Below are 24,868 nucleotides of genomic sequence, written 5' to 3'. Positions count from 1 at the left end.
TTTTGTGGTTTTCAAGATTTTCTTTTTTGCACTTGACATTTGAAAATTATATTTTAACGTGTTTTGGTACAGACCTCTTTTGGTTCAACCTATTTGGAGATTTTTAGGGCTTCATGAAACTGAATGCCCATTTCCCTCTGCAGATTTGAAAATTTTTCAGCCAATATTTCTCTTTATGTTTAATTTATTTGGGGTTCTTTAGGATTCATGGATCTTGATATTCATTTCCCTCTGCAGATTTTAGAAGTTGTCTGTTAATATTTCTTTAAATAAGCGTTCTGCCCAAATTTTGTTCTCTGTTCCTTCTAGACCTCCCCAAATGCATTTATTGGTTTTCTGTATGGCAGTCCTGGTGCCTGGATCTGAAGGCATGGACCTCATCCTGAGTCCATGAACCCTGTCTTGGTATTGGGGTCCACTGAGGAAGTCTTGGCACCTGGGTTCACAAGGCAGATCTGGTGCCTGTGACTAGGGGGACAGGCCTAGAGTCTGGACATACAGAGGTAAGCAAGGGGCTTGGGTCTATGGGAGCCAGCATGGTGGTGAGGTAGACCTGGGGCCTGAGTCTACGTGGGCAGGCCTAGGTCCTGGTCTTCTGGTACTGGCCTCGAGCCTAGGGCCGTGGGGTAGCTTGGAGCCTAGGTCGACAGGAGCTAGCATGGTTCTGGGGTGGGCATGAAACCTATGTCAGCATTAGCAAGTCTGAGTTATGGTCCTCTGGTGCTTGCCTGCAGCCTGGGGCCATGGTGGTGGCCTGAAGCCTGACACTTGTGGGAGGTGGCCTAGCTTTGGGGTTCACTGGGGTGAGGTTGGTGCTGGGATTTGCAGCAAAGTTGGGGGCTCGCTTCACTCTCCTTCTTCCATAGAGAGGGAGGTTTGGGGAAGATGTGATGTGGGTAATGTAAAAATTTCCTTCCTACCCTCTCTAATTTGTCTTTTCTTATTTGTATGTTCCACTGATATGCTATAACATCTTGCCCACATTTCTTAGCTCTTATGAAGATATTTTCTTGCATGGATGTTTGTTCAAATTCATATTTCTGTGAGGAAGTAAGTACTAGAAACTCCTATCTTGCAATCTTGTAGATGTCACCCCAAATATAATTATTAATGTTATTTTACAAGTCAGCACTCAGATGAACATATATATTTTGGTGGGGGAGTGGCTCACTTTTGCATCTTCTCTTCTACTACTGCTTACTAGAATCATTCTAAAGGAAATCAGACTTCTGTTTCCTTCTATAGCTGGAAATTTCTTCATTGCACCATTCTACTGAGTGACAGTTTAGCTGGGCATAAAATTCTAAATTAATTTTTTTTCCTCAAACTTTTGAAGCTATTACTCTATCATCTTCTAACATCTAAAGCCATCATTAAGTATTAGGTTTCACTTAGATCTTAGTTTATTTGTAGATATTCTCCTTACCCCTTATAAATTCTAGGATTGTTAATGTTCTGAAATTTTAATATATGTATCTAAAAATAATTATTTAACATTTCTCAGAAATAGTTAAATTTTTTCACTTCAGGACTCACATCTTTTAGCTTTGTGAAGTTATCAGTGCTTTCCCTTAAAATGTTATGTCTATATTCATCTTAATAATCTCTAGTATCACCTTCTGAAACTCTTATGTCAGAATTTCTTATGTTCCATATCACAAGCCATGTTTTCTAGATATTTATTTCTCTGTGCTGAATTCTGGGATGAGTTCAGTTTATTACTCCAGAAGATTTATTTTTCTGTTGTGTTCATATTGCTATTTAGTGTTACTTTAAAGTTTTATTTTTTAACTTTAATTATATTTTTCATTTTAAACATTTCTAATTCATTCATTTTCATAATTATCAATTTTATATAACCCCATATTCTTGTTTTATAAACTGTTATTTTTCTCTCATTGCTGTAATCCCTTTTTTTAATCTTCATAATGGCATTAAAAATACTTAAAATCCATTTTGTTTGCACTTGTATGCCTATTTTCCTCACCCTCAGGTTTTCTGTTTGTCAAGTTTGTTGTTTGTCCACGTCTTTGTTAAGTGCCTATGTTGTTATGACCCCTGAGATATCTCATCCTACAGGATCCTGGTCTCTTGCAGTAAGTTTGCAGTGGCCTTAGGCAAGGTTCCAATAATGGTCTGGTACAGAAGAGGCCTTGCAGTCATGGCTGTCAGTCTTCAAATATTCATTTCTAGACTTGTCCTTGCTTAGCTTTAGACTCCCATAACTGTACAAAATTTGCTGCAGGAGCCCCAAGCTATATGGCAGAAGGTGCTGCTATTCCAAGTAGCCAAGAGTAGAAAAAGAGGTGGCATCTTTCCCAGCACTCAGCACCCAGCTCCATATAAGTTGTGCACACATGGCTCTGAGCTATATGCCCAACTTGTGTGGGCATAAAGAATAGTTTTTCCAAGCATTCACCTGGGTCCCATCACCCACCTTGCCTGTGGACTAGCTTCACAGCTTCAGGGTGTTCTGAACTCATTTGTCCCCCACTGTTTTTTATTAAGATGACATCCTTATTCTAGTCTATAGAGACCTCTCTTTCTTGCTTTCTAGAACAACTATGTGTATTAATTTTAAAAATAGTTTACTCTTATGTCTGAGTATGGAACAGATGGAATGGAATATGTGTCAGTATGTGCTCAATCACTATTATTGACAAGGAAACCATAAAAATAATTTCTTTACATATAATGTCCTATATTATATATTATATTATATAATATATGCAGTATGGATGACATGCAATATATATTACAATATGTGCAGATATATTATTTTCCCATACACAGAATCATATCCAATGGAATGATAGGTTTTAAAGTTAATAGACTTTAAAAGGAGAATAATTGCCTTTCAATAAATCCAACATTGGCAGTTCTCTCTCCAGCATTTGATCAAATCACAGTTTCTCTGGTTGATACCAGAGGTTGCTGGCTCAGGTTTAGAGGCCATACTGAATGAAAAGTAGATCATATCTTTCAACTCTAGACTCACACACAATGCAGCATGAAACTTGAATTCTCAGAGACATGCAGGAACTAAGACAGTCTGAAGGATGAACATATTTATATTTCCCATCTCGTGTTCAATCCTGAACATAACCTAATTAAGTGGAATGTCAGGTAACATACCCTGCATTATTTAAATTACTATTTCTGGCTCTTTTTTTCTATTTTTCTATTGCTTTAAAACTTTAGGTTAAGTATAATTACTATGCAACTTGTCTTACCATGTTTTAGACATATTAAAATCTCTGCTCCATTTCAAAGTAACTATTTGAGCATTTACTATGGGATAGCCACAGGCAATGGTTTCAACATTAGGGAAGATAGCTTAGACAATGGTAAATAAACAGCTTAAGAATTTAAGCACTTCCCTGAAATGTCTCACCTATACTCAGGAATGTGCTTTCTCACCTAACACTTTTCAAATCATTACTAATCAACCCACATTAAAGCCAAGCAACACAAAATCAACAACAAAACCTACAGCAAATTTTAAACAGCAAGAGAACTGGACTAGAAGCTAGAAATTCTTAGTTCTAGTGCTAGGAACACAGCAACTAGGAGTATGATCCAAGATTAGTTATGTGACTCTGGGGATTATATATAACATTAGAGTTATGGACACCTAACCCATGAGAACACTTCAAATATGAGTATTTCATAGAATATTCACTAACCCTTCACAATATATAATATACTTATCCATTTGTCTATTCATCTAACAAGGACTTACTGCTAGTTTATTATGCAAAGCTTTGTTTGCTACTGGAAATTCAGAAATTGAGAAAATTATATGCTCTGTTTTAGAAGTTCATTGTCGCAAAAGAGAGTCAGATAGTTATAACAGAATATGGCATTATGATATAGAAATGCCCAAGGTGTGGAAGAAATCAAGCACAATGGGGTTTAGGGAGGGGGACACCTAGCCTGGCTTGTGGCAGTGAGGGCATGTTTTTCAGGCATGTTTGTGGAAGTGAGGGCATGAGCTGATTCTTGAGAGCTATAAGTACATCAGATGAATGAGGTGAAAAAACCACTCTGAACAGAAAAATCTTACTACACAAAAAAGCAGGGATTTCCAATAAACTTGGAAAGGTTTAGGAAGCTAAAAAGAGTTTGAGATAATTAGAATATAGAATATAAGTTGAGGACAATGGTTGGTGATGATGCTGGAGTACAAACACAACCACAAAACGATAGAAACATCTCATTCTCATCATGTACTTAGGAGAAGAGAAAGGCTGATTCATGTGCAAATGACCACATTACAGTTCAGGTACATCCTCTATTTACAAGAGACTTGGTTTATCCAATGAAAATGTCAAGAACCGCAAGTTTTGCATTACACTGAATTCTTGTAAAAAACCATGACTGAATGTATCTAATGATTTTGGAGAAATGAACATGACAGAAATCCACATGGTAGGCTTCACCCAGCATACTGTTTATTAGAGGGGAGATGAGTCTGAGTAGATCTTAGAGTTCATCACTCAGATTGGACTCTATTCTGGGCTCCTATGGAGTCAATTTGAAGTTGCAGAGTAGGAGAAGACAAAAATAAAAAATACAAGGGCGATTTCCCTAAAATTCTGTAATATGTTGGTGCAACTCTGAGAGGGAATACCATGAAGGAGAGGCATTTTTCTCATTTTGCCACAGAACTCTAGGCAGCTCCACTTAAAAGGGCTTCAGCATACCTAAAATGGAGTGTGCAGTTGGGAGACTGTGTCTGGCTGCAGTGGCAGCTGTTGTTGGCAACAGTAATAGAACCTCATCTTAACACACACATATGGATGTGTGTTGTAGGGAAACAGTTATGAAGGGGCTGAAGCAAGAGAAGAGAACACCATGTAATAAATGACTGGATTGCTAGGGAGTGAAGCAACCTATTAGAAGCTCTCAAAAATTTCATTAGCAAAGGTGCAAGTCATAATTAAGAGGAACTGCACACAGAACCTTTCAAGTTTTAGCACTATCCAGGAAATAGTAGGACAATATCCAGACAGAAAAATATTTCCATTATTTCAGTAGAAATTTGCTGAATAGCTACTATGTGCTAGGTACTATAGCAGGTGTGAGGGATAAAACCATCAACAAGGCAGCCAAAAATTCCTTCCCTAATGGAGTCTACATTTTCATAGGGAAGATGACCAGTAACCATACAAATAAATAGATACATAATACAATGTCGGGTAATGATAAGTGTTAGAAAAACAAAAAAGTCTGCTATTTTCCAATAGGCTTCTCTACACATAGACCATTTAAACAGAGACATGAATTAGAGATTGTGATTATGCAAGTTAGTGATTTTCAAACTTTTTGGTTTCAGAACTCCTTTATGTTCTCAAAAATTATTGAAAATCCAATAATTATATCTAATGATATTAACATATAATTACTTAATGACTTATATTTAATGATATCATATAAGCAATTAAAATTGATGAATTATTTAAATATTTTGAAAAACAATGTCTATTACATTTTAAAATGAATAACACATTTCAAATAACTATATATTCCTAAATTTTTAAAAAATGAGAAAAAAAAGAACTGTCTTACAATTTTGAAAATCTTTAAGGTCCAACTTAACAGAAAGACAGCTGGATTCTTTTTTTTTTTTGAGACCGAGTCTCGCCCAGGCTGAGTGCAGTGGCGCGATCTCGGCTCACTGCAAGCTCTGCCTCCTGGGTTCACGCCATTCTCCTGCCTCAGCATCCCAAGTAGCTGGGACTACAGGCGCCCGCCACCACGCCCGGCCAATTTTTTTGTATTTTTAGTAGAGACGGGGTTTTACTGTGTTAGGCAGGATGGTCGCGAACTACTGACCTTGTGATCCGCTCGCCTCGGCCTCCCAAAGTGCTGGGATTACAGGCGTGAGCTACCGCGCCCGGCCAACAGCAGGATTCTTAAATCTTCTTCTGTATTCCGTTTCACATACATATGTAGTTGGAAAAGGCAGGAGTGTTTTAATAGCCTTTTATGATAATTGGGGATATCTTTTTTGATTCTATACCAAAACTTGACAAGTGATAGTTTCTTAAAGGTTAATTGCAATGTAGAATTTGAAGCCACTTCAATGAACTCTGTAATATTCATACTCCATAATCTGTGATGCTAAAATCCATTGGTCTGTCTTGCATTTTGAATGGATTCCATGACATTATGTATTACATATTTGGAAAATAGCACTTCATTGAGTTTTGTGGGTATTCCACATTGCCACCTATCATTATACAATATAAAAATTACATTCATTAATAGCACTATTGACCTCATGAGAAATAAACATTAAGTATTGGAAAGCTGTCAAGCTCACAGCGGGGATACTGCTTTTGCTTGAAATCAAACTATAGTGTAGTACAGAGGGCTGGTATAAATTCACTAAAACTCACCTGGGTGCTTTTGGCACCTATTACTAGACTTTGCTTTTATATCTTCCTTCCCTTTGACAAAAGCAGATGATTCGGCACTCTGAGCCATTTCCTGCAAAGCCAATAGACGGCTCTATCTCTGCCCTCAAGCGAAGACTACCCACTCATCTATCTTTCTGATCTGAGGATTATACCACTTCTCAGAAGACTGGAAAGATTGTGGTGATGAATGTAACAAATGACTTCACTCTTCATTTGAGACCCCACCCCCAACAAACAGGGAGTGGCATTTTCTCCCACAGGCTCAACCTTAAACATATAATAATCACATAACAACAGTACGAACAAATAGTAACAAGAGGTTGTTCTGTCACACCTACCAACAGATTGAGCAGTGTTATTTATCATTTTGATCCTCCACAAAGCATAAAAACAACAGTGTTTTGGGCCAAATCTCACAGAGCCCACTGTAATAGGTGAGGTCTGTGTACAAGCCAAAGTCAGGAAAGAATGGGTGCTTTGAGAAAATAAAAAAGCTCTCTTTACTCCTAGGGATTTAATGCGTGGCTCTGTTACCTTGCCTACAAGCTTTGTTTTGGGAGAATTCATAGGTGCTTATGATATATTTGTGATGTAAGGACCAAACAAAAAATAAAACAACATATTCGTATTCATTTAGCAATATGAAAAACATGCAGAGAAAGATACTCTGAACAATCCTGAGATGGAATCTTGTAAATCAAAGGAATAATTTTTTAAAGTAAAAAAAAAGTTTATTAAAATCAAATAAAACAATAAAATATCAAAATAAACCAAATATTTGTTTTTAAAAATCAGCAAAATTTACAAATGTGGATTTAAGAAAACTTCAAGACTTTGCCTCAAATATGTCAAAGGTCTTCATGGCAGAGTTTTTTTGCTACCATAACAATCCCATTCCATTTAGCCTAATATGAATGTGATGAGATAGTATCCTCACATTTGGGAATACAAAGATAACCTGCAGAGTTCCTGTCCTCAGGGAGCTTGAAACATACTATTTGGAAGATGGCTGGCATAACTGAAATGCGCTGTGATAAAAATGTATCCGATTTATGCATAGTTAAAACCGGTAAAAGAAAACTACAAAAGTCTTTCTTGGCTATTAATCATAAACCCTTAAAAAGCATATGGCAGCTGAGAGGCCACATCCTTTGGGAGGCCTTCTGTGCCACAGCCATCCTAACACTAGACCAAGTCCCCTTCTATAGGTACCTACAGCATCCTGCACCTCTTTCTCTCACCAATTTTTAAATTTTGCTGTTACATTTGTATGTTGTTACTTGATTAGTGTCTATTAGACTATAAGCTCTATTTAAAAATATGAATGTGAAACGTTATACATTAGAAGACAGTTATAGAATTGTAGTTAGAACTTTGCAAACTTTTTGTAAATTTAAACACATGCTGGTTTTTTGTTTTCTTTAAATATGCCCTTTCGGTTCTATTAAAAAGTATTGCCAAGGAAAAAGAGACATGTGACCAACATAACTATAAATTCCTAAGCAACAGTTATCTAAGGCTGATGCCCACTCTTTCAAATATGTTAACACTTACACTTGATATAAAGCAAACAAACAAGAAAAATTAAAAGCACATCCCACTGTCCAAAATCATGGCAGCAATAGCCAAAAACAGAATAAAGAATCAATACCAGGAGCTTTAGAGTAAGACAGGCTTGGTTTCCAGTCCTAATTAAGCTACTTTATTGTACGATCATAAGCAAATCAATTCACTTTAAGCCTCAACTTTTTGCATCTATAATATAGAAATAATAACCTTACTGACCTCATAAGAATGTTGTAAGATTTAAATAAGATGATGTTTCAGAAATGTTCAAAAAATATTAGTCATCCTTATTATAATAAACATTGTAAACACTGATATTTAAATAAAGAAATGATGATCAGCCTATACTAAAACTCTATACTGAAAGATTACATTAAAATCTGTTTGCAACCAACCACTAAGTTTTTAAAAATAATGTACCATGATACTCAAAAATGAGAATATTTTAATTATTTAATCATACAGAAAAGATTATTAAATGTCCCTATACATGCTTTTTTGACCTTTTTTTTTTTTTTTTTTTGAGACGGAGTCTCGCTCTGTCATGTCACCCAGGCTGGAGTGCAGTGGCCAGATCTCGGCTCACTGCAAGCTCTGCCTCCCGGGTTTACGCCATTCTCCTGCCTCAGCCTCCCGAGTAGCTGGGACTATAGGCGCCCGCCATTTCTGACCATTTTTGTAGTCTGTTTTTATTTTTTCTTTTACTTATTTGCTATATGCTTTAAATTGTCATTTTTAAATAATTATAGATTCACATGCCATTGTAAGTAATAATACAAGATACTATACGATGGTAATATCCTGCCAAACTATAGGACAATATTATACCCAGGATATTGGCATTGATACAGTTAAGATATAGAACATTTCCATCATCATAAGGTTCCCTCATGTTGCCTTCTTACAGCCACACCCAGTTCCCTCCCATGTCATCCCATCCTTGACTCCCCTAATTTTGTCACTTTCAAGAATGCTATATAAATGGAATCATATATTCTATAATTAAACATGGAACATGTGAGATTGGCTTTTTTACTTCATAATTTGCTGGAAATTCATTCAGGTTACTGTATCATAGTTCATTCCTTTTCATTGCTGAGGAACATTGCATGAATGGATATACATGCTTTTTTTTTTTTTTTTAGCAATGTCAAGAAAATTAATAAGACAAACTTTAAACTAGATAGGTTTTTATAAGGTCTAAAATACTTATATAGTGCCGGGTGTGGTGGCTGATGCCTGTAATCCCAGCACTTTGGGAAGCTGAGGCAGGCAGATTGCTTGAGTTCAGGAGTTGGAGACCACCTGGGCAAAATGGTGAAATTCCGTCTCTACAAAAAAAATACAAAAATTAGCTGGGCATGGTGATGTGCACCTTGTAGGCCCAGCTACTCAAGAGGCTGAGGTGGAAGGATCACTCTAGCCCAGGAGGTCAAGGCTACAGTGAGCCATGATCGTGCCACTGCACTCCAGCCTGGGAAACAGGGAGAGACCCTATAAATAAAACAAAAAATTAAAAATTAAATAATGATATTGGGGGAAAATGAATCTGGACCTATTTATTACAAAACATGCTTCAGTTAAAATATAGATTTATCCTTGGCAGACCATAACATTATAGAACAAGTTATTAATGTCATCTGGATAATTCTATGGGCTTGAGGAAAGAGCTCAGCAATAAGGAATGTCCAAGACAGAGAATAGTAAAAGTCATTTGGTAACGGTAAAAGGAAGGAACTAAAGTGAGAGCAGGTAGAGGGATTCCTTTTCTCTCTCTTTCCCTCATATTCTTGCACCACTCCTTCCTCTTGATGCTAATTAAAAACTAGATGACTTCTTCCTCCTACATATATGGAAATAAATTTGAAAGCCAAAATTATCCTCTATTTTCGTATCCCCAGGGCTTCCAGTTTCCCATATCTTTTTTAAAAAGCTTTATTGAGGAATAATTCACATACTACATGATTTATCCATTTAATTCATATTTCTTCTTTGTCCCAAGAAAAGCCAAATAATTCCAGGTGTTTGGTAGTTTGTAGGAGACTAGCCATTTCAGTTTAATACATTGTTTCCATGCTCCTCTATATTAAAAAGTAACAGCTGCAGAAAACAACATGACAGCAGGCAGAATCTTGCCAGTGATTGGAAATGGGTCATCTAAATATTCTTTATTTTGCTTTGTAATGTGAAATCAATACATTTTAGAAAATTCACTTAGAGAATTCAGCAAATGATAAAAAGGAATCTATATTTATCTATCAGAGATAACGTCTCAAGTTGTATTTTTTAATTATCTGTTTTCTATTTGTGAGTGTGTATGCATGACTGTATGTGGTCATATCTCTTTCTATAATGAATATAATCAAATGCATATGTTTTTAAAAATATAATTTTATTGGATCTATAGAATTCCTATAGATATACATCATCCATCATCCATTAAATGTTCCGACACTGTTGAATGGTTAGAGTGTTTCCACTTTTTGCTATCATAAATAAATTTATAACAGATATCTTTGTATATTATCTCTGTAAGCCTCAATACAATTCTCTTTAGGATAAATTTCTAAATGTAGTATTTTGGGACCTGCGATAATGTTAGTTAACAAGCTCGTCTCCTAAAAAAGTTTAAAAAATTATTTATTTGTATTTGCAGAAATGTACTTACGTTTACTATCTAATTCTGTAGCTAGGCTGCAGTAAAACTAATGCCATTTCCAGAGTTCTTTCCAAACTGCTCAAAACCCTTTTGCAGAGCTTTCATGAAAACGTTATAAAATTCATCATTAAGTAGAGGAGGGGTAACCCCTTCAAATATTTTTATTCGAGAGAAGTAAATTTGGGGGTGGTATCTTAGTGACCTACAAGGATGTATGTTACTCTTAGTACACATGGAGGGATTCTCACTCCTTTTGATATGGTGCACCACATTATTTTTAAGAATATCCTGACCAACTACCCTGGGAAGGATATATATGGTAATGTGGATTTGGGGTTGTATGTGTATGTCTATTTTACAGAGACAAGGAATCCTTCTGATTTTTGTTAAAATAAATATAAGCAGGAATTATGAAACACATAATAGAATCTTAACAAAAACATTATTGCAATGCACTTGCCCTTTTTTACAATGTAATATCTGATTCTTATATTATTATCTTCACTTGAAAGGCACATATTAATAAAATATTGAGTGAATTGCCTGCAATCTGCACACTCAGAGAAAAACTATGAGTTATTTGAATTTGTTCCAACCACAGTCGTAAAGCCAACACTTCTGCACAGTACTCGTTACTTCTCACGTTTTGTAACAAAGGTAAGTCATTTTTAAAACGAGCAATTAGGAATTAAACAAAAATAAATGTAGGGGAGATGTGCTTCAGTAAAAGATAGAGCCAGAAGCCTTTTTTTCTTTTTTCTTTTTTTATCATACTTTAAGTTCTAGGGTACATGTGCAAAACGTGCAGGTTTGTTACATAGGTATACGTGTGCCATGTTGGTTTGCTGCACCCACTAACTCGTCATTTACATTAGGTATTTCTCCTAATGCTATCCCTCCTCCTGCTCCCCACCCCATGACAGGCCCCGGGGTGTGATGTTCCCCATCCTGTGTCCAAGTGTTCTCATTGTTCAGTTCCCACCTATGAGTGAGAACATGCAGTGTTTGGTTTTCTGTCCTTGTGATAGTTTGCTCAGAATGATGGTTTCCAGCTGCATCCATATCCCTGTAAAGAAAATGAATTCATCCTTTTTTATGGCTGCATAGTATTCCATGGTGTATATGTGCCACATTTTCTTAATCCAGTCAATCATTGATGGACATTTGGGTTGGTTCCAATTTTTTGTTATTGTGAATACTGCCGCAACGAACATACGTGTGCATGTGTCTTTATAGTAGCATGATTTATAATTTATAATCCTTTGGGTATATACCCAGTAATGGGATTGCTGGGTCAAATCTTATTTCTGGTTCTAGATCCTTGAGGAATTGTCACACTGCCTTCCACAATGGTTGAACTAGTTTACACTCCCACCAACAGTGTAAAAGTGTTCCTATTTCTCCATATCCTCTCCAGCATCTGTTGTTTCCTGATTTTTTAATAATCACCATTCTAGCTAGTGTGAGATGGCATCTCATTGTGGTTTTGATTTGCACTTCTCTGATGACCAGTGATGATGAGCATTTTTCATGTGTCTGTTGGCTGCATAAATGTCTTCTTTTGAGAAGTGTCTGTTCGTATCCTTTGTCCACTTTTTGATGTGGTTGCTTTTTTCTTGTAAATTTGTTTAAGTTCCTTGTAGATTCTGGATATAAGCCCTTTGTCAGAAAGGTAGATTGCAAAAATTTTCTCCCATTCTGTAGGTTTCCTGTTCACTCTGATGACAGTGTCTTTTGCTGTGCAGAAGGTCTTTAGTTTAATTAGATCCCGTTTGTCTATTTTAGCTTTTGTTGCCATTGCTTTTGGTGTTTTCGTCATGAAATCCTTGCCCATGCCTATGTCCTGAATGGTATTGCCTAGGTTTTCTTCTAGGGTTTTTATGGTTTTAGGTCTAACATTTAAGTCTTTAATTACATAAATGAGTAAAACGAAAGGCCTTTCATAGAAAGTTGCCTTAGAAGACACCACAGATATATTGGTGTTGCCACAGACACCACCAATACACATTCCTTCCTTCTCACTGCTCTCCTTCAGAACCAAAGCCACACCTAAAGCAGGTAACCAGGTGCTCCATCAGAGTCTCCAAAGTACATTTCAAACACCACCTCTGTGTGGATTATTACATAAGCACTGACATGTAACATTTTGATCATTACATTTTTTAAATATTAATTTTCCTAGGTATTAATTAGGTATGCTGATGCTATTTAAATGACACAACTAATAATGACTATAGATTTAATAAAATTGTTTCACTTTCTGATAGTCAACACATGTCTGGAACAGACATTCGACAATACCATGCTCTGAAAACACTATTGGAATGATGACTTCACCTATAGAAAGGCTTATATTCCTACCCATAGTAGAAAGTAAAGCAATGGTATTTTCTAGTTTTTTCATTGAAGACAGTAATTTCTCAGTTGTTTCTTTGCCTCTTCCCTACCTTTCTTTGAACTCTGCAGGTGCAAGCTCTGAGTCAGTGGTGCTGATGCAATGCCATATTAAGCTTTCATGAAGTGGAACAGCCCCAAACAAGGTATGAAAGAGAATCTAAGGCTGAATGAGTCCTGAAAGGATCATCTCCCCCTATGAAGACCTTCCTTACCTTCTAGGAAAAAAGCTTAAACTAAGACCAAGATAAGCACTTGACTTTCCACCCACCCCCCCAAAGTCTCACTCTGTCACCCAAGCAAGAGTGCAGTGGCATGATCTCGGCTCACTGCAACCTCTGCCTCCCGGGTTGAAGCCATTCTCTCAAGCGATTCTCGTGCCTCAGCCTCTCAAGTAGCTGAGATTACAGGTGTGCACCACCATGCCCAGCTAATTTTTGTATTTTTCATAGAGACTGGGTTTCACCATGTTGGTCAGCCTGGTCTTGAGCTCCTGACTTCAAATGATCTGCCCATCTTGGCCTCCCAAAATGTTGGGATTATAGGCTTGAGCCATGGCGCCTGACCGGTTAAGCACTTGACTTCTAAAGAAAGGAATTCATTCATTGAACAGTGAGTTTTCTAGTCCTACACAAATATAAATAAGACATGGTCCTGGCTGCTGGAGATCACAGAACAGTGGATTTCACTCCAGTGCTGTCCTACTATAATTCTTACTATTCCCTACTCATCACATACGTCATGTAGGTCCTTTCTTTGTATTTCCTTTTTCCTTCTCCTTTTTATTATTTTGTATACTTCACAATATGATTTTTGAGTGAGGACTTTTATATTTTATATGACAGCACCCTTGTCATCCCATGCTACCACAACATATTTAAATCTTACAAAATGTAAAGGCATATTTTATGCCTGACATGGATATTATTAAACAGTTTTTTAACAACTATATAGTACAACTTCATATAATCCCATACAAAGTAAGGTTTATTTAAAAACAAAAAAACTAAAAAGAGGTACATCCACTGAAAGTACGGTGGGGAAAAATGCTTTATACCTCCTCTTTGGTGTAGGTTCAGATAGCATGTATTGGAGTCTGTTGATGAAGTGAGTGATAATATTCATGGGATATATCCCAAAAGGCACATAAAACTTAAAGCATGATTTTAAATCATCTACTGACACGCTAGGAAAAATATATGTGCGTTACACACCACTCTTTATTAGATATTTAAAGTCTATCCTGTTTTTCATGCGGAGATAATCGTTTACTGGTGTGACTGAGCTAGAGAGAGAAAGCTTTCAATCCATACTAGCAATGTAGACTCTGGCATGTCATAAGTTGCCTTGACCAGAGACTCAGAGAAGTTGAATGGCCACCACAAGTGTGAAGGAATAAAGGACAAGGTAAGACCATAGGGAATACACTGGATGGCTAGAAAAATCTACCAAGCACATCCATAGCATGCAGAACTTTCATTTTGAGGTCCTAGTTTTTAAAGAATAAGAATGAATAAGTCAATAGATGTTTCAAGCAAAATTTAGGCAATTTGGTTTAGAAATCAAATAATCAAGGCATAAGGAATTGAGAAAACAATTTATTTGTGCTTTAGAAAGCATTAACATAATCAAATAATGGACATGGGAAATCCAGAGTTACTAAAATCAGGCTGTTGGTCACAGAAAAAAATGCTGTGAAGATACAATAGGCTGTGAGCAATAAAACTGTAAAAATCAGGTCAAATTGGTAACCTGGACAAGTCAGATAATGGAAATTAACTGAGCATTAGATGGTCACAGTAAATCCACTATGCAAAGACTACAAATGCAAGCATAAACAAAAAATTCAGCCTGCTGGAAACATTTATTAAAGAAGTTTACATTACATTAAAGAAGTTAAATTTAATCTTTTACATGAAAAAAATTAAATATTTATGAAGTTAAGTCCATCATTTTATTTTCAGGACACAATTTTGTCTCCACTATATGGTACATTTTGGTTTATCAAATACATTCTCTCATGTTGCTCAAACAATGCTTTAAAGGTGATAAAGGTTGAGGTTACAAAAGAACAACAGGTATGAAACAACAAAGCTTCAAAAAAATACCAGTTTTTTCTTATACAATCAATCAAAGTCAATGCTGGAATAAGAATAGGCTGTCATTGGCACTAGTTATACAGAAGAAAGAAGGCAATGTTATAGAAGTAACCATGTCAACCAAAACACTTCAAATATATCTGAAACAGAAATTCAGTCCATGCACTATAAACAGACTTATTCTAGATGGTTTTATCCATGCATTTGTGTCCAATACCCCGGATATTAATGACTTCCAAAATTACCACTCCAGAACAGAGCTCTCTCCCAAACCCCACGCCCACATATCTCATCCCTCTCCTGGACTTTTCCGCCTGAATATAACACCTAGTGTCATCAACTCAACACGTTCACATTGAATTAATTATCTCCTCCCACCCACTCATCTTTATGTCTCCCAAACCTTGCTTCCTTTCTATATGCCCTTCCTTGTTAATGGCAACACCATATACTTAGTCTCTAAAGCCAGTAAGTCTTTCCTTCCTGTTTTTCCTTCTCACTTTCATCTACTCCTGTATTACTGTAGAACCACATCAATGCTACTTCTAGTTTTATCCCCGCACAGGGGCTATCCAAGTGATCTTTCTAAAATTCAAATATGAAGTTATTCCAGTGCTTCTAATTATTTAAAGGTTGCTCATGACCTACAGGACAAAATTAAATTTTTTTAATTTATTATGATGTCTGGTTTTTCCTAAATGTTATGCTTCATCTTTCACAAATCACACACAGGCACCTGTCATTCTGAAAGAGTAAATATTTTCTTTGCTATATGCATAGGATTTTATAGCTCTAAGCTTCCAGAAGTCTCATTACCTTTTATTCTGTATAGTGAATTTCTGTTCATTCTGTGGGATGGAACCCAACTCATTCATTTACTCTTCAGAGTCAGAGGAAAACCTCTCCAATGATGCTCTCTCTCTGTCTCTGTTTTTCTTTCGCAACCTATCTGTGTCTCTTACACACACACACACACACACACACACAGAGGCTCCTTTTCTAGACAGACATATACATATGTATACACACATATATCTAATATTGCACTAGCAAGCTGTATTACACTAATTTGTTTGTACATCTTTCTCCTCTACTAGTGTACTAGTGTCTGGACTTTTCAAGAGCTGAACCAAATTTATATATATATTTTTTTCTATTGCCTGCTATATGGCCTAATATATACCAGTGGCAAAAATAGTATTTGTTGGATAGATGAATGAATAAGTCTCCAAGAAAATATGTATAAACTTAAACATTACAGAACTGTTCATAATAGCAATAAATTGGAAATAACATGTATATTCATCAACAGAAAATGGATACTCAGCAATTGAGTATTATTGAGCAATTGAGTGCTACATCTATTAGCATGGGCAAATTTTCAAGTCATAACATTAATCAAAACAAAGCAAGTTATAGAAATATAAAACAGGTAGAATGAAAATATACATAGTATTCATATCTGACAAATTTAGGTACTGATAAGTGTTAACATTTTTATTAATGTTCTTTTTATACACTTTCGGGTATATTTAAATATTTCCTAATATAAACCTTTTAAAGACCTGACATAAAAATATAACAAAGTGATAATATTAAAAGCTACAGACTTAACTTGAAAGGAGGAACCTCACTTCTTCCTAAGCCCATGATATACATGCATGGACCCAAGTAGAATTAAGTTTAAATGATGTATCATTCGACCATCTAAAGTATATTTCCAAGGAAGTCTGTAATTCTCCACAGTGAAATATCTTTGATCTAAACTGTTCTTTACTAAAGTTTTTTTGGATATTGCTATCAATGCTTGTTTTACTCATGAAAAATCAGAAGTAGTATATATATATACACACACACATATAATATATACACATATGTATATACATATATATACACATACACACACATATATATGTGTGTTGAGAGAACAGCCTCAAAAGAAAAAAAAAATCAACGTCAGCTAACCATGTACTAATACCATAGATTGAAAACACCTAGAGATGAAAAGATTAAACCCCCCTTTTCAAAAGTCTCTGTAATTAGAACAAGTTGAGGAGAAAAATGCAAGGGTCTCAGGCAAATGAAGAAAAAAAATAAAACTTTGGGATGGTTCTGAGGTGATCAATCTTAGGAAAATGTTTTTGCTTATTTGAGGCTAATGAGCATCAAGGAAACAGATAAAAGTTTGTACACATTTTTGTACAGTCTGTATTACCAAAGTATCAGAAAGTTAAAGACAAAGACTTTTCGTAATAGATAATACATCTTTACATATTTTCATTTAAAACATATTGTAATTTTAGTGATAGGTTCACCACACAATAGGAGAACAAAGGGAAGGGAAACTACATTCACTTAGTAGCCATTATGTGCTAAGCATGTAATTCTTATGACAGTTTATAAACACTAGTATTACTACCTCCATTTTGCAATAGCTGAAAATAAAGCCCAGAGAGTTAGATGTGATTTTTAAAGTTAAAATTGAATTTAAAACCAAATCCTCCTTACTTTAAAGACCATGTTTCTTTTGATACGACACCCTACTTCATATTTGAGTCCCTTTCCCCATACACCAGGCTTCTATCTTCTCTTGTGGAAAGATAAGGATCTAGAGCTTCATAGTATACTGATTGGTAATGATAAAAGGCCTAGAGAATGGGTTACAAATGAGACAAATCTATCTCCTCTTTCTATTAAAACTTTACATAAATGCACAGGTAAGGTATGAAATATGCTTTAATATTAAATACACATGTGAGCTTTTATCATACACCAAGCTTAAATGTTCATTAGTTTTTAGAATATAAGTAACAATTACTAAGAAAATAAACTTAAGACCAATATGATAAATATTATAGGTTACTTGTGCAAATAATCTAAGATGTTTACAGCTGTTTGCTTCATTATCGTAACAGTAAAACTCAGGGAACAATCTAAATGTCCAACAGTCAAGAACTGAATAAATAAATTATAGTATATCCATAGTGCTCAATACTATGGAGTCGTTAGAAGAAGTCTGTTTTGGAAGAAAGCATTTTATAAAGAAACATGTATACAGTGTAGAGCTGCTAAATACAAACAGTATATACAAGGCAAAATAATTATTTAAATATTTAGATCCATGTATAAATATAAAACATTACAAGGTCAAACATCAAATTGTTTACCATATTTCACTTTGGTTGGGATTAAGGTTCTTTCCCTCCCTCTATTGTCCAAGTTTTCTAAGTCTTTGCAGTAGGGATGTATTGCTGACACCAAGAAAATTATCAGTAGTCAAGCTGCCCTTTCAGGTATTGACAAAGTTCACTGCAGACCAGGGGAGCTTTGCTTACTTAGTAACTTAGGCTTTGGGCCTGGGTTGTGAGGGCCAGAATAGACTGAGGTGGGAAGATGAGGTAGAAACAGAGAAGGAGGGAGACTGGGAGGGCGGATAAAGGTCTGAGAGAAAAAAATCCCTTTCATCTAAGTGCCTCAACCTTCCCTGTCTCCCCTCTCAAAGTCAGGTTGTTCCAAAGGAGGGAGAGGCAATAAGGAATTCATCCAGGGAACAACAGAATACACATCTATGAACAAGTGCTGATGTCATCCTGAGAAGCCATACATCTTAAGTATAAAAATAAAGTTTCTATAAAGTTGGTCCCTCATGTGTAAGTCACTTCTTAATTTATTTATACTTATAATAACTACTCTACTCTGATACTATATTAGTATCTAAAGCAACCAAGAAGTATATTCTTTTAGTTTAGTTGTGGCTTAATAATCAACTGATTTATCATTTCTAAATTGTTTAAATATTCACACGCAATGCCTAACATAGAATACATTAACACATAACACTTACTGAATATTTGCCATATACTGGGCACTGTGCTGTGCTCTTTACATGGATGGGCTAGCTTGATTGCACTATGCAAAATTGTTTTTTTTTGAGAAGTGTTAAATATTCTGTACTTGGTATTACACATAAACCACACTAAAATGCCTTTCAATAAGTAAAAGGCATCATTTTAGACATGGGAAATTCTACTTAGATCAGCATAGTTAAGATCAAACATATAAAGTAGACATTGCTATGAAAGGTTATTTTTATTATTATCATTCAAATCACATCTCTGAATTGAGATTCAGAGATGAGAACAAGCTCACAATTAGCAAGTCTCAGAGCTGGAATTTAAATCCCGAAATTCTTACTTTAGAAAGGCCTGTGCACTTTCACTACTCTGTACCATGAAAATAATGGCAACTTTTAGGAAGGAGGGAAGGAACTCGTAAGTGGAGTAGCAGAGGCTAGCAAAAGAGGACAAGCTGGACAATAACGAAATAAGAAATGAGATACGGAAAGGACAATAGTATGAGTGAAGCCATGAAATGTGCTGACATCACTCAGGAAGCACTCAGGGCTGTAAGTGAGCAAGTTCCACTCCCGGGTTGCATGAGCTGTGGGGATGGTGGAGCTATTTCCATGCCCCACCCCTTGGAACTTCTCAATGTCCTGGTTTCCTGAAAATTACAAGTCCTGTTTCAAGGAGGAGGAAATACACCCGGGGGAAAACCCTATTGAGCCCTAGGATAATGTTTGATGGAAGCGTTTCTAAGACTTGATAATATGATTGGAGAAGTGGTGAAAGGAAATTAGTTGGTCACTTTGTACTTTATGACAAGTAAGTATGAATATTCTGAATTACTAAATTGCCCATTTATCCTGTTTTATATCATGGTATCTGTCATTAAAAGTGTTGCAATAGAGACTCTAAAGTTACAACTGTGAAGGTTCATTCATCACGCTGGACGGGATGGTTTAGTGGCCAAAACCGCCAGCTTTCACCACCGTGACACTGCATCCAGAGCTTGACATGCAAGTGGCATTGACTCAGCAGCTCATTTCCTGAATATAGGTAGTTTCAGAGTTTACTCAGATGGGTGGAGGGTAATGTGGACAATGTCAAAAAAAACTTGCCTATCCTGCTGAATAATGAAGATTCCTAGAATTTTACAGACTTAGGATAGCCTACAGTTTCCTCAAAGCATGAGATATGAGAAAGCCCAATGATCTCCAGGATGATCTTAGAACTGATACTGGCCAGCTTTCCCTTCTTTATCAGTAGCTTGTACAAAGCTGATTTAGCCTTTCCCTAAACTGCTCCTCCCCTTTCAACCATCCAATACTCTGACTGTGCTTTAGATGTCAGTAATAGTCTCTTTACTCTTTGTTCACCTTTCCTGTAATTTCTTTTTTCTTTCTGAGACCGAGTCTTGCTCTGTTGTCCAGGCTGGAGTGCAGTGGTGTGATCTCGGCTCACTGCAACCTCCGCCTCCCAGGTTCAAACGATTCTCCTGCCTCAGCGTCCTGAGTAGCTGGGATTACAGGCACCCACCACCATACCTGGCTAATTTTTGTATTTTTAGTAGAGACAGGGTTTCACCATGTTGGCCAGGCTGGTCTTGAACTCCTGATCACAGGCAATCCACCCATCTCAGCCTCCCAAAGTGCTAGGATTACAGGTGTAAGCCACTGTGTGCAGCCCCCTTTCCCATCATTTCTTAATCTTAACATTTACACCTAAATCACTCCATTCATACACTTAATGACATGAACTACTCTTTCATTAATGAATATTTCACTTTTTATTGCTTTAGCAACTACTTTATGACCAACTGGAAATATCTGGTAGTTCCCAAAAATAATGCTACACTATGTAAATCCAACAACTAGAATAATTCCATCTTAAAAAAATTATATTATATTTAAAATATATCGACTAAATGTGTATCAATTTGAAAAAGTCCTTATTTTAGTTATAATCTCAAAATCAACACAGCTCACATTTATTGGGCAACCACTATGTGTTACATATTGTTCTAAGCACGTACCTAGCAAACTTAAAAAAAAAAACAAAAAAAAAACAGCCCTTTCCCTGCTGTAGTCTGATGAAGATAACAACTATAAACAGGTACTATGTGCTATAACCATGGTACACTAAAGTACCCTGGAAACTTGTTAACTCTCTCTGTGAACTCAGAGATGTGGCTTTGAGTAGGGACTTGAAGCTTCTTACTTCTAATTGCATAGTGTGACAGGGTCTGATTCTGCAGATCTAAGCTTCTAACTGAGTCTAAATCTCAATTTTGGGGGGCAATTTTAAAAAGGTGAGTGATATATAGTTAAGCCTGTAGGATTAGTACTATGAGAAACTGGAGGGATGACATTAATATTAACATAAGCTAATATTATTCATGTCTCAGGATCTTCACACAGGATTTCCTCTTTTACTTTTTTCAAGCTCGCATCAAGATTTCATCACCACATTCTTCATTCTCATGTCTCAGACATTATTCTTTCTGATATATATCACGCAATCCTCCTCCTTCTACTCTGAGTTCTCCTAGATGAGGTTGTTTCCATATATGCTGACATTCTCATTATGACAGTGATCTAGCCCTCCCCGTTCTGGCTGCCTCTGCCATTAGATCACTATCTCCTTTTTAAATACCCACTGCTATTTGTATTTGTTTATTTCCCACACACAATGCATGATATGGTCATTCTGGTAATACTTTATTCCTATTGTCTGGTTATATGGGATTTCTTTTTTATATTCACTCACATTTTTTTCTATAATTTATAAATATCTACATCTTTTATCCCTAACTTTTCCAGGTGATTATTAATTAACTGGACATGTAGCAGTCTTTAGTTATTTCTTACAAATTCTCAATTTTCTGGCCCTAAATTTCCCATTGGCTAAATATTTATTTCTTCAAGAAGACTGCAGAACTATATACAAATCTGTCTTCTACGTTCAACATACTTTTGTATTTAGTAAGAGGCATTAAAGGTGAAATAAAAAAGCAAGGAACAGGACTTGTTCTCACTGTCTTTTTTTAAAATGTCTTCTAACTAGGATTAGGATGGTGTGTGGCCAACTTGGCTACATCTAAAGTAGCGGCTCACCTGACTGGCGCCCTCTGGTGGTAAGAAAATACCCTCACGGGATGGTTGTGGGAGAGCCTCAACACCCACACCACACCTAGAGGCTTGAGTACCTCCTGGCTTCTGTCTTGTTTATTTTATATAGGCTTGAGTCTTCCTTGTCCTTCTCTTCCTTTATTTTCCTTTTCTTTTCCTTTTCCTGTCTTCTTTTTAAATATCTGGACTCAATGCTGATTTAGGTCTTTACAAATGAAGCTAGAGGATAAACTCAAGGAGGACAACAGTGTTGGCATTATGGTGTAAGCTTTGACTTAATCACAAGAGAATATCAGTGTTTCTTGCAAGTGGATTGTGACCACCCATGTGCCATTTGTCATAATAATAAAACAAACCATGAGTAGGAAGGCATGCTGAGAGATTTTCCTCCACTAGCATAAAATATTCATTCAATACTATATTTGATAAATGTTATCTAAGGGTAATTGTCAAATATTCTGTATAAGTTGTTAACATTAGTCAAATAATACCTTTTAAGGATAATGTAAACTTCATTCTGCCTAAGGTTAGAAATGGATAAAGATGAGCATTCAAATTCCTCTTTACTCAACAAATTCTGTGTCTTGTGTGTGAACACAAGTGTCTATAAAAAGAAATCAGTATAGTATTTATCTGCCATGAAGGCATCAGTAGCTGAAACACTATTTCACTTAATGTTGATCTGTGGTCTGAAAAAGTTTACTAATTCTCTAAACATGCCTGACTTCTGTCAAGGCAGTTCAAAAATTTGCATTTGATATCACCCAAATATAATTTCTCAGAAAAAGAGGAAATGTGGTATGGTTATCTGTACCAGCTTACTGATTTTTTTTTTTTCTGGGAAAAAGAACATTTCTATTTTTACTCTATTAGGAGCCAATTATTGTTCCTGCAGTCATGTACACATTCTAGGTTCCAGAAAAGGGCCTACAGAAGAATCAGATATTTTATTAAATTTGATTGAAACTATGTGTTCAAATGCAAAACAAATTACAGCAAAATCTAGATCCGTTAAATGAAATTGCAATACCTTTCCTCTCTGTTTCTACTTTCACCCCCTAGAGTCAGTTCTTGACGCAACTGCAGACATAAGGTCTGACACATTTCTAAAGGTGTGATCACTCCTTTAAAACCTAAGTCAGACCATGTTGATCTGCTGTCAGTCGTTGTTGGCTTATATCAAAATCCTAACCATGCCAACAACGTCCTACATGAGCTAACCCTGGCTACCTTCCCAACAACATTTCCTGCTAGTATCCTCATAATTTATTAATATTTAAGTAAAACCAGAGTAATATAATAAATCCTCAAAGACCTGTGTTCTGGAACACATCAAGCATGCTCCTGCTTAAGGACTTTGGTATGTGCTGTTCCCTCTGCTCAGAATGCTCTTCCCCAGGAATGGTTCTTGATTTGTGCCTTTACTTCATACAGATCTGCTTCTGTCAGTATCTCCATGGCAAGCAGAATCTACCACATACAGTAATGAAATAATTTTTACAGAGATATATTCAGGGTAAGAGAAAAATAAAAGCTGTTGCCACTCTTAGAGATTAGAAACTGGAGGAAGCTTGTACCATTCCTAGATCTGTAGGGGTAAGGGAAGAAACAGTGTTACTGCAGCCCGGTGAGAGCCTTAGCTGTTGGGGAAAGGATGCTGAGCAAAAGCTATCGATGCAGGAGAAAGGAGAAAGAGAGTAGAAGAAGAGAGTAGAGAAGAAACACCATGACTTGACGTTTCTCTTATTCTCCTTCAGATATCCTACTAGTGCCAAACCTTTTTGGGAGCCAGTGTCAAAGGAACACAGGTGAGTCCATCTTCATTAGTCAGCCTCTCAGGGCCAGACCAGGACAGGGAAAGGCAAACACTGGGGTTGGTGGACAAATGGAGAATGGCCAGGACAAGAACTCTACTCAAAAGGTCACCTCCCAAAAAAGATCTTCACCAATCAATCAATCTAAAACAGTATCCCCAAAACACTATTTCTTCAGCCAATTTCATTATAGCACTTATCATTATCTGATATTATATTTTACTGTTTATTTGCTCTCTCTCCCACTAAGATGTAACTTCTACAAGGGCTAGCACTTCATCATTTGTATTCATTGCTATATTCCTAAAATTTAAAACAGATACTGCTGCATAGGAAGGGTCCAATATTTATTGAATGAATGAATGAATTTAGTACTATCTTTGCTATTCAACAGTACACGTTTAATTAAAATCAGAGCACATGATAAACTCTCAAATATCTGTAAGTGAATTATCCATACACAAGCCCCATATTCCAGCCTTTTCTATGTTCTAAAATATCTTTCTTGTTAACTTACCCTGTATGAAAACACAAATAAATTTAAATAAATTTAATCTTATGAAATATAAGTATACATATACATATATTTCATAAAGCTTTCTTTTACATATTAAAATAAAGAAAGAGTTTCATCATTGAAGGAAGCATTAAAATGCAATGAACCCAACCTAGTACTCAGTACATAGACATTATCTACAATGGTCCTTTAAATGGTAGGGAGTAAAGAAAGAAGTAATTCCTTCTCCAAAGAACATATGTTCAAAATAATTACAACTGTTTACATGAATTTTTAGCTATGTTGTTGAATTTATTGAAATATTTTGATAATGTTGAAAGAGGATGATTTTTTTGTCAACCAAAATGGGGCAAAATCCAATAAACGTTGGCAAATAATGCTCTATGAAATCCCACTTGTTTTTATCTATTTTGTTAATCACTGT

The 24,868-nt window shown here is 36.0% G+C and overlaps 1 protein-coding gene and 1 long non-coding RNA gene across 19 annotated transcripts in view; one reads left to right on the top strand and one right to left on the bottom strand.

Annotated features, from left to right (window-relative positions):
- Positions 1-24,868, bottom strand: part of MTHFD2L (methylenetetrahydrofolate dehydrogenase (NADP+ dependent) 2 like) — a 185,462-nt gene that overhangs the window by 50,848 nt on the left and 109,746 nt on the right. The window lies entirely within an intron of this gene.
- Positions 398-24,188, top strand: LOC103884396. Of its 2 annotated transcripts, none has more exons than XR_002522070.2 (5): positions 398-503; positions 11,163-11,307; positions 13,117-13,190; positions 18,650-18,793; positions 23,871-24,188. It is a non-coding gene; the product is annotated as an uncharacterized LOC103884396 (long non-coding RNA). The 2 variants fall into 2 exon arrangements; XR_001902551.2 differs by having other exon boundaries at positions 18,646-18,793.

Source organism: Papio anubis, chromosome 3 (assembly GCF_008728515.1).
Source record: "Papio anubis isolate 15944 chromosome 3, Panubis1.0, whole genome shotgun sequence".
NCBI classification, from domain to species: Eukaryota; Metazoa; Chordata; class Mammalia; order Primates; family Cercopithecidae; genus Papio; species Papio anubis.
The sequence above is the reverse complement of the archived record's forward strand: the minus strand, read 5'-3'. Positions and strand labels throughout refer to the sequence as shown.